The following is a 15,333-nucleotide window of genomic DNA, read 5'->3' as shown; positions in this document are numbered from 1 at the left end:
AAAACATAATGGGTTCCGGAAATAATATTATGGAACTGGCAGATTATTTCTGCACGAAATTGGCTTCACCAACCAATTTTAAAAATGTGAAGAATGTAAATACGTATAAAACACTGGTGGAAAATACGTACTACGTTCTCCAGCAAGCATTTAGATATGCAGACAGTCCAGAAGATAACGAGAATCTGAGAAAAAGTGGATGAAAGTCTCGTCATAGCCTATAAGCTAATGGCGACGAGAGTGGAAAAGCAAGAGCGATCAGAAAATTGAGAGTAAGCAGCTGATAAAACCACCATCGTATTGGAATCTGGTAAACGCGTACTCATTTTTGAGCCCTGTGCGCTTTACAAAATGTGGTAATGTTGTGGAAGGAGACAACATAACATGTCCCACAAATACAGAAAGAGAGGACATGTTGTGGGAATGTGAAGGAGAAATTATCGAGAAGGCCAGAAAATATTGACACTTTTATTTCCACGTCTGCGAATGCAATGGGTGCATAAGCGAGGCCAGCCGAAAATTTGATTTATGGAAACTGTTCCCGCCGGCAAGTCCTCAGAATGAGGAAGAAATTACTGAAGTTAATGCCAAATATAATGCTGCAATTGCTGGCCGCAATTGGGAAGAACTTACGTCCAAGGAAAAATCCATTCACAGGAAACCAATGAAGAATTAGTTGCTGCTCGTAAATGTATTGATAGCTTAAATAATCAAATTACCGAACTGGGATTTGCGAATACTACACTGAATGCCCGCAGCTGGGATTTGGAAAATTTGCTAGACATTGAGCGTACACGTCATATTTCGGATATAGCCAATTTGGAAGCTGGATTGCATGAGAGAAGAATCGTTGCAACAGCAGCGTTGGAACACATAGCCCAGACATATGTATGTGCAAACGAATCCCTTCACGAAGATTTAATGGACGCAGTAGAGATCGATGAAGCTGAATTTAGTTAAGTCGAGGATTACGTGGAAAATTCTGAAGTGTTAAAATGTGATCTTCACCCCAACGATGATGCGGGAACAGACACGGGAATCGGTGATGAAGAAAGAAATGAGGATCATGATATTGTACATGGCACAATTGCAACCAATCAAGACGACTCCGAAGAAGATGACCTGGACGAGGAAGAAGAAATCCATGCCGAGAATGAAGAAGGTACTACTGACTACAGAGGCGAAAAAATGCTCGATAGAGCAGACGCCAATGAAGAAAAGAGACAAACTAACGTGGCGCAAATTGAACTAACTAGGTTAAAAAGACTGGAGGAATGTGCCGCGAAGGATGGCAACATGGGAGCTTGTTTTGACAGCGAACGATCCCAACAACAAAAAGCGGAACAGAACATTGGCAACCAATATAAGAGATTGCGTTGGAAGATGATGAACTGGGGAAGATATGACGAGCAAGCCAACATGCCACAATCGAAGGAAGTTCTGCTACGCTGGAGGAAGAGGGCGGAAAAAAACATGCTGATGACATGGAGAATGAAGCCGGTGGACAAAGGTGGAGGAACTGATAAGAGATATAGGTTAGAGAGATGGTTGATGTCATTCGTTGGGGCCGTGATCTAGACGGTGATGCCAATACTGCGATGCACACATTAGTTTTATATCATCATATACTTTTAAATCATAAAATATTACAATTATTTCAATTTTGTATTCTCATAGCTAATAAGTACACATAATACAGTCCACATCAAATATTCACATTAAGCCGCCCGGGAGAATGTACAAATAAGTTGTACATATTTTTGGGTTAGTTTTAGGCACTGGGAGAAATCAGACAACTAAAAATAAATATTCTAATTATAAATTTCTCAATACCATATAAGTCATTGCGCGCTAGCGCAGACGATATGTGGATAATGCATTTTAAAGAACAGTCGGACCTCGATTATCCGTGATGGTCGGGACCAAAGGCATTACGGATAATCGATTTTCCCGGATAATGGAGGCAATGATTTTATGCAGTTTTTGAACATATTTTTAAGTAAAATTGGCACAACTTTGTACAATAATATGAAAATCTTCAATTTTTATTAAATTTGTTACGGTAATCCACCAAATTTTAGAAAAATACATAATATCATCATCAGTTTCATCTGAATTGACTTTGTCCCATGGTTATTGTGATACCATAAATACACAAATTGTGTAATACGGGAGAATTTCCAGTTTTCGTTTGTTTACCTTATCTTTGCTTAATCAAATGAATTGGAAAGTGTGTTTTTACTCCCGGGCAATGAAAAGTCCAACATTTCTTTTCTATCACGTATAATGGAGGTTCCCGGATAATCGATTCGCGGATAATCGAGGTTCACCTGTATGCATAATTATAAGCGGTCGTAAAATCGATTTGTGTGTGCAATAATTATAAATAATAAGATAAAGTCCACACGGAGAGATCGATACGCTCAGTAGGCAAGATGCACAAAACAACCCTCCATGTGCTCTGTTAAATTGAGTGGCTAAGATTAGGCTAGCTCTTAAGTAAAATATTTTAAAATAAAATCAGAATCGAAATAGCAATCCACCCGTGCAGTTGTGCGTGTTTCTTTTCTCAACAGCCATAACTATTGTCGAATCAATGGGAAGTTATGCTACAATAAATTGTTAAAATCGGCTGGATTTTGATATAAGGCTATATCTTAGGGTCCAAGTTACCTATAATTGGTCAAATATACTATTGGAGCAATATCAAAATCTTTGCAGGATTTGTTTCCTACACACAGCAATGAATTGGTAAAAAATTTCATCGATTGGACAAGAAATGTGGCATTTATAGCCACCCTAATGATAACATACCAGAAATATAGCGTCATTACTGGAAACGTTGGATGCTATTTTCCTTGTCTTATAATGGATAGAAAGATTGCTTCTTAAAAAATAAAATTTGAATTAAGAAAAAATATCAAAAGACCTTTTGTAATAGCTTTCCGCGACTTTTACAAAACCAACCAATAAAAAAACGACCAATATTTCGAAGTATTATATTACTTTTGCCCAAAGAGGCACAAAAACTTCAAGACCCCGTGCATCATTTTACCTTAATTTAAAAACTGGGAATTTCACTATCATGACTTAAAAAATTGTCTATCATGATTGTAACATGCAATGTAAATGTATTTCTTTACGAAGAAGCGAAAACAGTAAAGCATATCTTAGACAGTAGATTGGTTTTCAAGTTTCTTATTCGTAATTTGCCGGAACATGTATCCCAAAAATGAAAATATGTTTCAACAAGTAAAAAAGTATCAGTCGGCTTTGCCGACAGAGATATACCCTCAGCCTGTATATATTGAAACAATTTTTTCCCAAAAAACGTATGTATTTAGGGGTTTTTAAAAATTTTGGGCATTTGAACCGACAAAAATGTTCATTGGGATTAGAGATCAAAAGTTTTGCGGAGGAGATACTAAAAGGAATGGATCTACATTGACCATTATAAAAGTGGATGTCCAGCATATGGTGCCATAGGGGGTTTTTACACCCTTCGGGATGTTTGCTCAAGAAGTATGGACTTGCCCCTGAAAAAATGTGTACCAACGTAATTGAGGCAGCGAATGCAAGTTGCTTCAACAAAAATCAAAGTGATTCGATAGCAGGTCTTAAAGTGAACTTATCGAACATTTTGTGTGGGAGATACCGGATGGAGTGGACAAATATAGTCCATATTTGGACCTGATCTATATCTAGTAGGTATATTAGGATGTGTAAAGTATGGACCAATTCGGCCACTCCCTTCAAGAGTTACCGTATGAACAAATTTTCCGAACATTTTTGAACTTTTCTGGGGGAGGTACCTGAAGAAGTGGACCGATGTGACTTATCTTCAAACTTAAACTATGTTTGGACAAAATATTACTAAGGCAAAATTTTGGACCGAATCGGCAGCTCCGTTCGAGAGTTATCTTGCGCTCCAACCACCTCACATGGTGTCATAGGGGTTTTTTTTGCAACTTTCAGGCTATTTTCTCAGGAAGTATGGACTTGGCCATAATGAAACTTGTACCGTCGTATGGAGGGCAGTGAATACAAGTTGCTAAAACAAAAATGAGAGCGATTAGAGAGATGGCCCTAAACTGAACTTTTCCGATATTTTGTGTGGGAGGTACCCGAAGGAGTGGGCCGATTGAGTGTATATGGAAACATTATCTAAGTCTGTAACACATTTTACAATGGGCAAAGTATGGACCAAATCGGTTACTCCCTTCAAGAGTTATCGTGCGCACAAACTTTCCGATTTCGAGAGTTATCGTGCGCTCCAGCCAGCCAGACAGACGGACGGACATTGCTCAATCGACTCCAAATTGTCTGAAACACATTTCGTCCAAACATACTTGGGGTCTAAAACCATTATTTCCATGAGGCACATTTTGCCCGTATGAAAGTGTATATACCCTCGTTAGCATAAATGCTGAGGGTATACAAATTAAATTAGGATATTTTTCCCACAAAAGTTATGGTCAATTTCACTCGCAAAATGCTATCTGATCATTATCCAAAATTATTGCCATCTTCCTTGGCTAAAACTCTTACCTTGTGCAAAATTTTGTCAGTTTTGAGCTATAACTGTAACCTCTAGCGTTATTATGGTTACACTATACACAATTCAAGCTGTGGAATCCCTGCATATACTAGGTAATAACTCTGTTATCTGTCATCAGCATAATTGACACCAATGGAAAGGTTAAAAAGTCGTCTTGCGAATTTGAAATACGGCGGCGTAATGTATCTTCAGGAATGAAGATATATGATGTATATTAAAGGTTTTACCAATTTTCACACAAAATTTCGGTCCATTTAATCCGCTAAATATTATCTGATCATCACGTTAAATTGCAAGCTTCTTCCTTATTGCAAATCCAAACTTTACTTAAAATTTCTCGCAGATCGGACTATTATTGTGGCCTATAGAGACGCTCCAAAAAAACGGATAACAATTTTGTTTTAGGTCTATTTCATATCCTTAATAATATGTGATCTTCACAAAAAAAAAAAAAAATATATAGGGGTCTATTCCGGTCTGAACCCGACTTCCATGCAAAATGTTGTGATGATTGGTCCATAATTGCGGCCTGTAGGTTGATTACAAATTTGAATGGACGGACGGACACACATCTCAAAATCGCTTTATCTCGTCGAGATATGAATTTTGATATACCACATGAAGGGTCTACGACTAGAGTTGTGCCAAAGGAACTATATAGAACTATGTAGTTCACTTCGTAGTTCCAATGGCCCACATTTTTTTCTTTGAACAATCTGCGTATACTTAATATCACACGTTATACTTCATGATGTTACTCATACGTTTTGGAACTAGTACAAGGAACTAGGAACTAGATTACCCAACTCTATCTACGACTAATATTTCGCGGCGTTACATGAATTTTATAATACACCTTCCACATAGTGCGTAGGGTATAAACATTTTTTAAAATTCATCTATTATAGCTTTGATGGTCCTATGGTCATTGTAAAAATATACTTTCAAAATCCACGATTATGTCTATGAGGGGCATTGAAAAAATATTCTGTAAAAATTCACGATTATGGCTCCTATGGTCATTGAAAAATGTTTCTTAAAAACCCACGGTTGTGGCTATTATAGTCATTGATTTTTTTTTATTTATTTATTATTGTCTTTTTAGGACGAAGGCCATTATTTATGAAAGTTTTTAATTAATTAATTGGATTAATCGAGCTAACATGGCCTAAGGAATTTTGTGTTGAAATCAATATTTCAATAGTTCAATACAAAACTCCTTAGGCCATGTTAGCTCGATTAATCCAATTAATTAATTAAAAACTGTCATTGGAAAAATATTCTTTAAAAATGGACGTGAAAAAATATTCTCCTATGGTCAGTGAAAAAATATTCTTTGAAAATTTACGATTATGGCTCCTACGGTCATTGAAAAATATTCTTTAAAAATCCACGATTATGGCTCTTATGGCCATTGAAAAAATATTCTTTAAATATCCTCAATTATGGCTCCTATGGTCAGTGAAAAAATATTCTTTGAAAATCCACGATTATGGCTCCTATGGTCATTGAAAAAATATACTTTAAAAATCCACGTTAAGGGCTCCTATGGTCAGTGAAAAAAATATTCTTTATAATCCACGATTATGGCTCCTATGGTCATTGCAATTTTTTTAAATCCTCGGTCATGGCTCCTATCGTCGTTGAAATTTTTTTTTTTAAACATCGACCATTTGTTTCCTATGTTCATTGAAAACACATACTTTAAAAATCCAGGATTACGGTTCCTATGGTCATTGAAAAATATTCTTAAAAATCCTCGATTATGGTTCCAATGGGCATTGAAAAAATATTCTTTAAAAATTCACGATTATGGTTCCTATGGTAATTGAAAAAATATTCTTTAAAAATCCACGATTATGGCTCTTATGGCCATTGAAAAAATATTCTTTAAATATCCTCAATTATGGCTCCTATGGTCAGTGAAAAAATATTCTTTGAAAATCCACGTTAAGGGCTCCTATGGTCAGTGAAAAAAATATTCTTTATAATCCACGATTATGGCTCCTATGGTCATTGCAATTTTTTTTAAATCCTCGGTCATGGCTCCTATCGTCGTTGAAAAAATTTTTTTTTAAACATCGACCATTATGTTTCCTATGTTCATTGAAAACACATTCTTTAAAAATCCAGGATTACGGTTCCTATGGTCATTGAAAAATATTCTTAAAAATCCTCGATTATGGTTCCAATGGGCATTGAAAAAATATTCTTTAAAAATTCACGATTATGTCTCCTATGGTCAGTGAAAAATATTCCTTAAAAATTCACGATTATGGTTCCTATGGTAATTGAAAAAATATTATTTAAAAATCCACGATTATGGCAGCTATGGTCATTGAAAAAATATTTTTTAAAAATCCACGATTCTTTGAAAATCCACGATTATCGGTCCTATGGTCATTGAAAAAATATTCTTTGAAAATCCACGATTATCGGTCCTATGGTCACTGAAAAAATATTCTTTGAAAATACACGATTATCGGTCCTATGGTCATTGAAAAATATTCTTTAAAAATCCCCGAATCCTTTTGGTCACTAAAAAAACATTCAATAAACATCCACGATTATGGCTCGTATGGTCATTGAAAAAATATTCTTTAAAAATTCACAATTATGGTTCCTATGGTCAGTAAAAACATATTCTTTAAAAATCCTCAGTTTTGGCTCCTATGGTCGTGAAAAAATATTCTTTAAAAATCCATGTTTATGGCTCATATGGTCAGTGAAAAAATATTCTTTAAAAATCCTCGATTTTGGCTCCTATGGTCAGTGAAAAAAATATTCTTTAAAAATCAACGATTATGGCTCCTATGGTCAGTGAAAAAATATTCTTGAAAAATCCTCGATTTTGGCTCCTATGGTCGTGAAAAAATATTTTTTAAAAATCCACGTTTATGGCTCCTATGGTCAGTAAAAAAAATATTCTTTAAAAATCCTCGATTTTGGCTCCTATGGTCAGTGAAAAAAATATTCTTTAAAAATCAACGATTATGGCTCCTATGGTCAGTGAAAAAATATTCTTGAAAAATCCTCGATTTTGGCTCCTATGGTCGTGAAAAAATATTTTTTAAAAATCCACGTTTATGGCTCCTATGGTCAGTAAAAAAAATATTCTTTAAAAATCCTCGATTTTGGCTCCTATGGTCAGTGAAAAAAATATTCTTTAAAAATCAACGATTATGGCTCCTATGGTCAGTGAAAAAATATTCTTGAAAAATCCTCGATTTTGGCTCCTATGGTCGTGAAAAAATATTTTTTAAAAATCCACGTTTATGGCTCCTATGGTCAGTAAAAAAAATATTCTTTAAAAATCCTCGATTTTGGCTCCTATGGTCAGTGAAAAAAATATTCTTTAAAAATCAACGATTATGGCTCCTATGGTCAGTGAAAAAATATTCTTGAAAAATCCTCGATTTTGGCTCCTATGGTCGTGAAAAAATATTTTTTAAAAATCCACGTTTATGGCTCCTATGGTCAGTAAAAAAAATATTCTTTAAAAATCCTCGATTTTGGCTCCTATGGTCGTGAAAAAATATTCTTTAAAAATCCACGTTTATGGCTCCTATGGCCAGTGAAAAAAATATTCTTTAAAAATCCTCGATTTTGGCTCCTATGGTCGTGAAAAAAATATTCTTTAAAAATCTTCGATTATGGCTCCTATGGTCAGTGAAAAAAATATTCTTTAAAAATCCTCGATTTTGGCTCCTATGGTCAGTAAAAAAATATTCTTTAAAAATCCTAGATTTTGCCTCCTATGGTCGTGAAAAAATATTCTTTTAAAATCCATGTTCATGGCTCCTATGGTCAGTGAAAAAATATTCTTTAAAAATCCACGATTATGGCTCCTATGGTCAGTGAAAAAATATTCTTTAAATATCCACGATTATGGCTCCTATGGTCAGTGAAAAAAATATTCTTTAAAAATCCTCGATTTTGGCTCCTATGGTCGGTGAAAAAATATTCTTTAAAAATCCTCGATTTTGGCTTCTACGGACAGTGAAAAAATATTCTTTAAAAATCCTCGATTTTGGCTCCTACGGTCGTGAAAACATATTCTTTAAAAAATATTCTTTAAAAATCCACGATTATGGCACCTATGGTCAGTGAAAAAATATTCTTTAAAAATCCACGATTTTGGCTCCTATGGTCAGTGAAAAAAATATTCTTTAAAAATCCTCGATTTTGGCTCCTATGGTCGTGAAAAATTTTCTTTAAAAATCCACGTTTATGGCTCCTATGGTCAGTGAAAAATAATCTTTAAAAATCCACGATTATGGCCCCTATGGCCAGTGAAAAAATATTCTTTAAAAATCCTCGATTATGGCTCCAATGGTCAGTGAAAAAAATATTCTTTAAAAATCCTCGATTTTGGCTCCTACGGTCGTGAAAAAATATTCTTTAAAAATCCACGATTATGGCTCCTATGGTCAGTGAAAAATATTCTTTAAAAATCCACGATTATGGCTCCTATGGTCAGTGAAAAAAATATTCTTTAAAAATCCTCGATTTTGGCTCCTATGGTCGTGAAAAAATATTCTTTAAAAATCCACGTTTATGGCTCCTATGGCCAGTGAAAAAAATATTCTTTAAAAATCCTCGATTTTGGCTCCTATGGTCGTGAAAAAAATATTCTTTAAAAATCTTCGATTATGGCTCCTATGGTCAGTGAAAAAAATATTCTTTAAAAATCCTCGATTTTGGCTCCTATGGTCAGTAAAAAAATATTCTTTAAAAATCCTAGATTTTGCCTCCTATGGTCGTGAAAAAATATTCTTTTAAAATCCATGTTCATGGCTCCTATGGTCAGTGAAAAAATATTCTTTAAAAATCCACGATTATGGCTCCTATGGTCAGTGAAAAAATATTCTTTAAATATCCACGATTATGGCTCCTATGGTCAGTGAAAAAAATATTCTTTAAAAATCCTCGATTTTGGCTCCTATGGTCGGTGAAAAAATATTCTTTAAAAATCCTCGATTTTGGCTTCTACGGACAGTGAAAAAATATTCTTTAAAAATCCTCGATTTTGGCTCCTACGGTCGTGAAAACATATTCTTTAAAAAATATTCTTTAAAAATCCACGATTATGGCACCTATGGTCAGTGAAAAAATATTCTTTAAAAATCCACGATTTTGGCTCCTATGGTCAGTGAAAAAAATATTCTTTAAAAATCCTCGATTTTGGCTCCTATGGTCGTGAAAAATTTTCTTTAAAAATCCACGTTTATGGCTCCTATGGTCAGTGAAAAATAATCTTTAAAAATCCACGATTATGGCCCCTATGGCCAGTGAAAAAATATTCTTTAAAAATCCTCGATTATGGCTCCAATGGTCAGTGAAAAAAATATTCTTTAAAAATCCTCGATTTTGGCTCCTACGGTCGTGAAAAAATATTCTTTAAAAATCCACGATTATGGCTCCTATGGTCAGTGAAAAATATTCTTTAAAAATCCACGATTATGGCTCCTATGGTCAGTGAAAAAAATATTCTTTAAAAATCCTCGATTTCGGCTCCTATGGTCGTGAAAAAATATTCTTTAAAAATCCACGTTTATGGCTCCTATGGTCAGTGAAAAAAATATTCTTTAAAAATCCACGATTATGGCTCCTATGGTCAGTGAAAAAAATATTCTTTAAAAATCCTCGATTTTGGCTCCTATGGTCAGTAAAAAAAATATTATTTAAAAATCCTCGATTTTGGCTCCTATGGTCGTGAAAAAATATTCTTTAAAAATCCTCGATTTTGGCTCCTATGGTCGTGAAAAAATATTCTTTAAAAATCCTCGAATTTGGCTCCTATGGTCAGTGAAAAAAATGTTCTTTAAAAATCCTCGATTTTGGCTCTTATGGTCGTGAAAAAATATTCTTTAAAAATCCACGTTTATGGCTCCTATGGTCAGTGAAAAAAATATTCTTTTAAAATCCACGATTATGGCTCCTATGGTCAGTGAAAAAAATATTCTTTAAAAATCCACGATTATGGCTCCTATGGTCAGTGAAAAAAATATTCTTTAAAAATCCTCGAATTTGGCTCCTATGGTCAGTGAAAAAAATTTTCTTTAAAAATCCTCGATTTTGGCTCCTATGGTCGTGAAAAAATATTCTTTAAAAATCCACGTTTATGGCTCCTATGGTCAGTGAAAAAATATTCTTTAAAAATCCACGATTATGGCTCCTATGGTCAGTGAAAAAAATATTCTTTAAAAATCCTCGATTTTGGCTCCTATGGTCGTGAAAAAATATTCTTTAAAAATCCACGATTATGGCTCCTATGGTCAGTGAAAAAATATTCTTTAAAAATCCTCGATTTTGGCTCCTATGGTCGTGAAAAAATATTCTTTAAAAATCCACGATTATGGCTCCTATGGTCATTGAACAAATATTCTTTAAAAATCCACGATTTTTGCTCCTATGGTCATTAAAAAATATTCTTTAAAATTCCACGATTAAGGCACCTATGGTCATTGAAAAAATATTCTTAAAAATCCACGATTAAGGCACCTATGGTCATTGAAAAATATTCTTTGAAAATCCACAATTATGGCATCTATGGTCATTGAAAAAATATTTCTTAAAAATCCACGACTGTGGCTCCTATGGTCATTGAAAAAATATTCTTTAAAAATCCACGTTTATGGCTCCTATGGTCAGTGAAAAAAATATTCTTTTAAAATCCACGATTATGGCTCCTATGGTCATTGAAAAATATTCTTTGAAAATCCACAATTATGGCATCTATGGTCATTGAACAAATATTTCTTAAAAATCCACGACTGTGGCTCCTATGGTCATTGAAAAAATATTCTTTAAAAATCCATGATTATTGCCCCTATGGTCACGACTATTGCTCTTATAGTCATTAAAAAATATTCTTTAAAAATCCTCTATTAAGGCACCTATGGTCATTGAAAAAATATTCTTTAAAAATACACGATTATTGCTCCTATGGTCATTAAAAATATTCTTTGAAAATCCACATTTAAGGCACCTATGGTCATTGAAAAAATATTCTTTAAAAATGCACGATTAAGGCACCTATGGTCATTAAAAATATTCTTTGAAAATCCACATTTAAGGCACCTATGGTCATTGAAAAAATATTCTTTAAAAATCCACGATTAAGGCACCTATGGTCATTGCAAAATATTCTTTAAAAATCCAAGATTAAGGCACCTATGGTCATTGCAAAATATTCTTTGAAAATCCACAATTATGGCTTCTATGGTCATTGAAAAAATATTTCTTAAAAATCCATGACTGTGGCTCCTATGGTCATTGAAAAAATATTCTTTAAAAATCTACGATTAAGGCACCTATGGTCATTGAAAAACTGTTCTTTAAAATCCACGATTATGGCTTCTATGGTCATTGAAAAAACATTCTTTAAAAATCTAGGATTATGGCTTCTATAGTCATTGAAACAAATCTTTAAAAATCCACGATTATGTCTCCTACGGTCATTAAAACCATTGTTTAAAAATCCACGATTATGGCACCGATGTGCATTGATTTTTTTATTTCTTTAAATCCGCTTAATTACTTACCGAATTTGGTGTTGCTGTTTGTGTATAAAACAATGATACAATACTACGTTTAAAGATATTGTAACAGATTTTGGCTATGTATTGATATTCCCCGTTTTGTATTCGTCGTGCCAGTACATATGAAACGAATGGTTTTGGACACCAGGAGAAATTCACCGAAGATTCATATAAATTCCAATGGTAAGTTTTACAGGTAAGTTGGAAATTATTGTCGTATTCGTTTTTGTACTCGTCGTAATCACTGTCATATGATCGATCGACAACAAACCCTTCATCCGTACATTCAAAAGTCCAAGATTGTTTGTTAGTTACAAAGGTGGGACTGAAATAGAATATTTATTAATTTAAAAGGATTTATTTTTTTATAGTTGCTGTGACCGTATTTTATTTCAACACATCCTAGGCATGCAATATTCTGTCTTACTATAAGATATAATATTAATAATAATAAAAAAACTCACTTGGAAAACTCTGTGTGACAACTTGCAAGTATTTCTTCATTTGTTTCAAGTTCGATTTGAATCGGTTGTTCATCCAATACTTCAACATAATAACTACCAATCCTTTTACTTAGCTTTGGTCTCTCCAAAAGATCAGGAGATAGTCGTATATGACATGTACCTTCGACATTTGGTATTATCAAGCAATTTATTAAAACACTTAGACAAAATAATCTTAATTTCATGTTTCACCGATTGCAACGTGAACTTGGAGAAGCGAAAACGAGACTAATCTCAAAACGTTTAAGTGTCTTTCATTTTTAAAGGAAACAAATGCTGAGACATGCATTTTTCTTGAATGAAAAATAAAAAATAAATAAATTGTTCATTCTTAGTGCTAATCTGTGCTTGACAGTGTCTCAAGTGTGTGTGCCTATTATACAGGAATATAGACAGCTACACAATTCTCCGTTTTCATCGGAGTCATCGTATATGAACAATTCCATTAAACAAAATTATAATTTCAAAATATTCAATATGACCACTGGTCATTAACCAGGTTGTTAGACTAGAAACACAAGATTTTTAAATTATTATTCATAAAGCTTTCTTCAGACCAGAAAATGTGATTTTTAAGAATTATTTTTAGAATGTTCTCCGCCTGTTCACCTACCAAATTATTCTGAGATTCAAAGGCTTACAAGACAAATTAAAATTTATTACAGTGAGATTTTGTAACTTACTATGATGGAAATATGGCACAATAGAGAATAAAAAAACTAAATTTAAAATTTACTCTGTATCCTCTATTTCATTGTAGAGGGTGTTGAACTTTATAATTAATTTGATATGGAATACACCATATGCCAAACTATCACATAACAATGTATGAATTACATGATAAGTTTATTGGATTGCTGTATGCAGTGTTCGGATTTTTGTTTACATTTTACCCTTTGCAATCGAATACTGTCTGTGTTTATTTTTTTTGCAGTAAGTCATCATATTCGTGATAAACACAGAATCCTCTACTTATGAAAGGTCCATTGTGTGGATGTGACATGATATATTCTTAAAATAAAATTAAACACATAAAAAAGCATCAAGTTTGGCCGGGCTGAACTTTTTATAGCCTCCACCATAAAATACATATTAGTTAGTTTAAGTGGAGATATGTGGTGACCCAGGAACCCAAATGCCGAAATAAGTTCCGAAAATGTATCAAAAAATTTCTTCAACTGGGCGCCACCTTTATATGGGGGCTATATCAAAGTGACCACGGGAAACTCAAATGTCAAATTACAGATAGTTCGGTCAACACATGTAGCTAAACTCGTTACAATTGATCATTTTTGGTGGAGAAGTTTTGTGACCACTTGAACCTCAAATGTCAAATAATAGGTAGTTCGGTCAAAAACTAGTTACAATTCTCAAACCTTTATATGGGGTCTATACCGAAACATGGACCAATGCTGACAATGTTTGGTGGATAAGTTTTGGGACCACTGGAAACCTTAAATGGGAAATTTCAGCTATTTCGGTTAAAAATTGTAGCTAAAATCCTCAAAATACCGAATGTCGGGAGAAACTGTTACGTCAAAAAACAAATAGTTCTATCAAAAGTAGTTAAATACCTAAAATCGAGGGGTGGCGTTATATGGAGGCTATACCGAATCATGGACCTATTTTGAACATTTTTAGTGGAGTAGTTTTGTGACCACTGGGAACTTCAAACATTAAAATACAGGTATAAGTAGCTGAAAACCTCAAAATAACCAAAAACGGGAGGTATCGTTATATGGGGGCTACACCGAACCATGGACCTATGTTGAAAATTTTTGGTGGAGATGTTTTGTGACCATTGGGAACCTCAAATGTCAAATAACAGATAGTTCTGTCCCGAAATAGTTAAAATTCTCGAAATACCTAAAATCGAGAGGTGCCGTTATATGGGGGCTATACCGAATAATGGACCTAGTAGCTTTGTGACCACTGGGAACTTCAAACGTTAAAATGCAGGTATTTCCGTCAAAAAGGTAGCTAATATGCTCAAAATACCGAAAATCTTGAGGTAGCGTTATATGGGGGCTATACCGAAACATGGACCTATGTTGAAAATTTTTAGTGGAGATGTTTTGTGACCACTGGGAACCTCAAATGTCAAATAACAGATAGTTCTGTCCCGAAATAGTTATAATTCTCTAAATACCTAAAATCGAAAGGTGCCGTTATATTGGGCCTATACAGAATCATGGACCAATTTTTAAAATTGTTAGTGGAATAGTTTAGAGACCACTGGGAACTTCAAACGTTAAAATACAGGTACTTCCGTCAAAAAAGGTAGCTGAAAACCTAAAAAAAAACGAAAATACGACGGAACTGTTATGTGGGGGCTATACCAAAACAAGGACCTATGTTGACAATTTTTGCTAGGGGAGATTTGTAACCACTGGGAACCTTAAATGTTAAATTACAAGTACTTCCGTCAAAAAGGTAGTTAAAATCCTCAAAATACCGGCAATCGGGAGGTATCGTTATATGGGGGCTATACCAAAACATGGACATATGTTGTCAATTTTTGGTGGGGATGCTTTGTGACCTCTGAGAACCACGAAATGGGGCACAGAAGAATCTTCGTAAAATATGTACGATGTGTATATGAAAATATGTTCCAAAACTTGTTCTGACAACTTGGTTTCTACCATGACCCATTCCGCAATGGTGATATGCGAAAGCTTTCTCTCCTTGTCGTTTCGCTCGGCAACCATCAGGTTATCCTTAAAGACTT

The 15,333-nt window shown here is 34.1% G+C and overlaps 1 protein-coding gene across 2 annotated transcripts in view; it reads right to left on the bottom strand.

Annotated features, from left to right (window-relative positions):
• Positions 1-12,841, bottom strand: part of LOC141394960 (uncharacterized) — a 79,032-nt gene extending 66,191 nt beyond the window's left edge. The window contains exons 1-2 of one of the 2 annotated variants that reach the window (XM_073970172.1): positions 12,567-12,841; positions 12,106-12,427 (exon numbers count right to left, since the gene is read on the bottom strand). The gene's annotated coding sequence lies outside the window, so the exon portion shown is untranslated. The remainder of the gene's footprint in view (positions 1-12,105; positions 12,428-12,566) is intronic. The other variant, XM_073970173.1, reaches the window with a different exon arrangement.
• Between the last annotated feature and the right edge of the window lie 2,492 nt (positions 12,842-15,333).

The sequence above is a fragment of the Musca autumnalis genome, unplaced genomic scaffold (assembly GCF_047663935.1).
Source record: "Musca autumnalis isolate F117 unplaced genomic scaffold, ASM4766393v1 scaffold_2, whole genome shotgun sequence".
Classification (NCBI taxonomy): domain Eukaryota; kingdom Metazoa; phylum Arthropoda; class Insecta; order Diptera; family Muscidae; genus Musca; species Musca autumnalis.
Note: the sequence above shows the minus strand (reverse complement) of the source record. Positions and strands in the feature narration are given on the sequence as shown.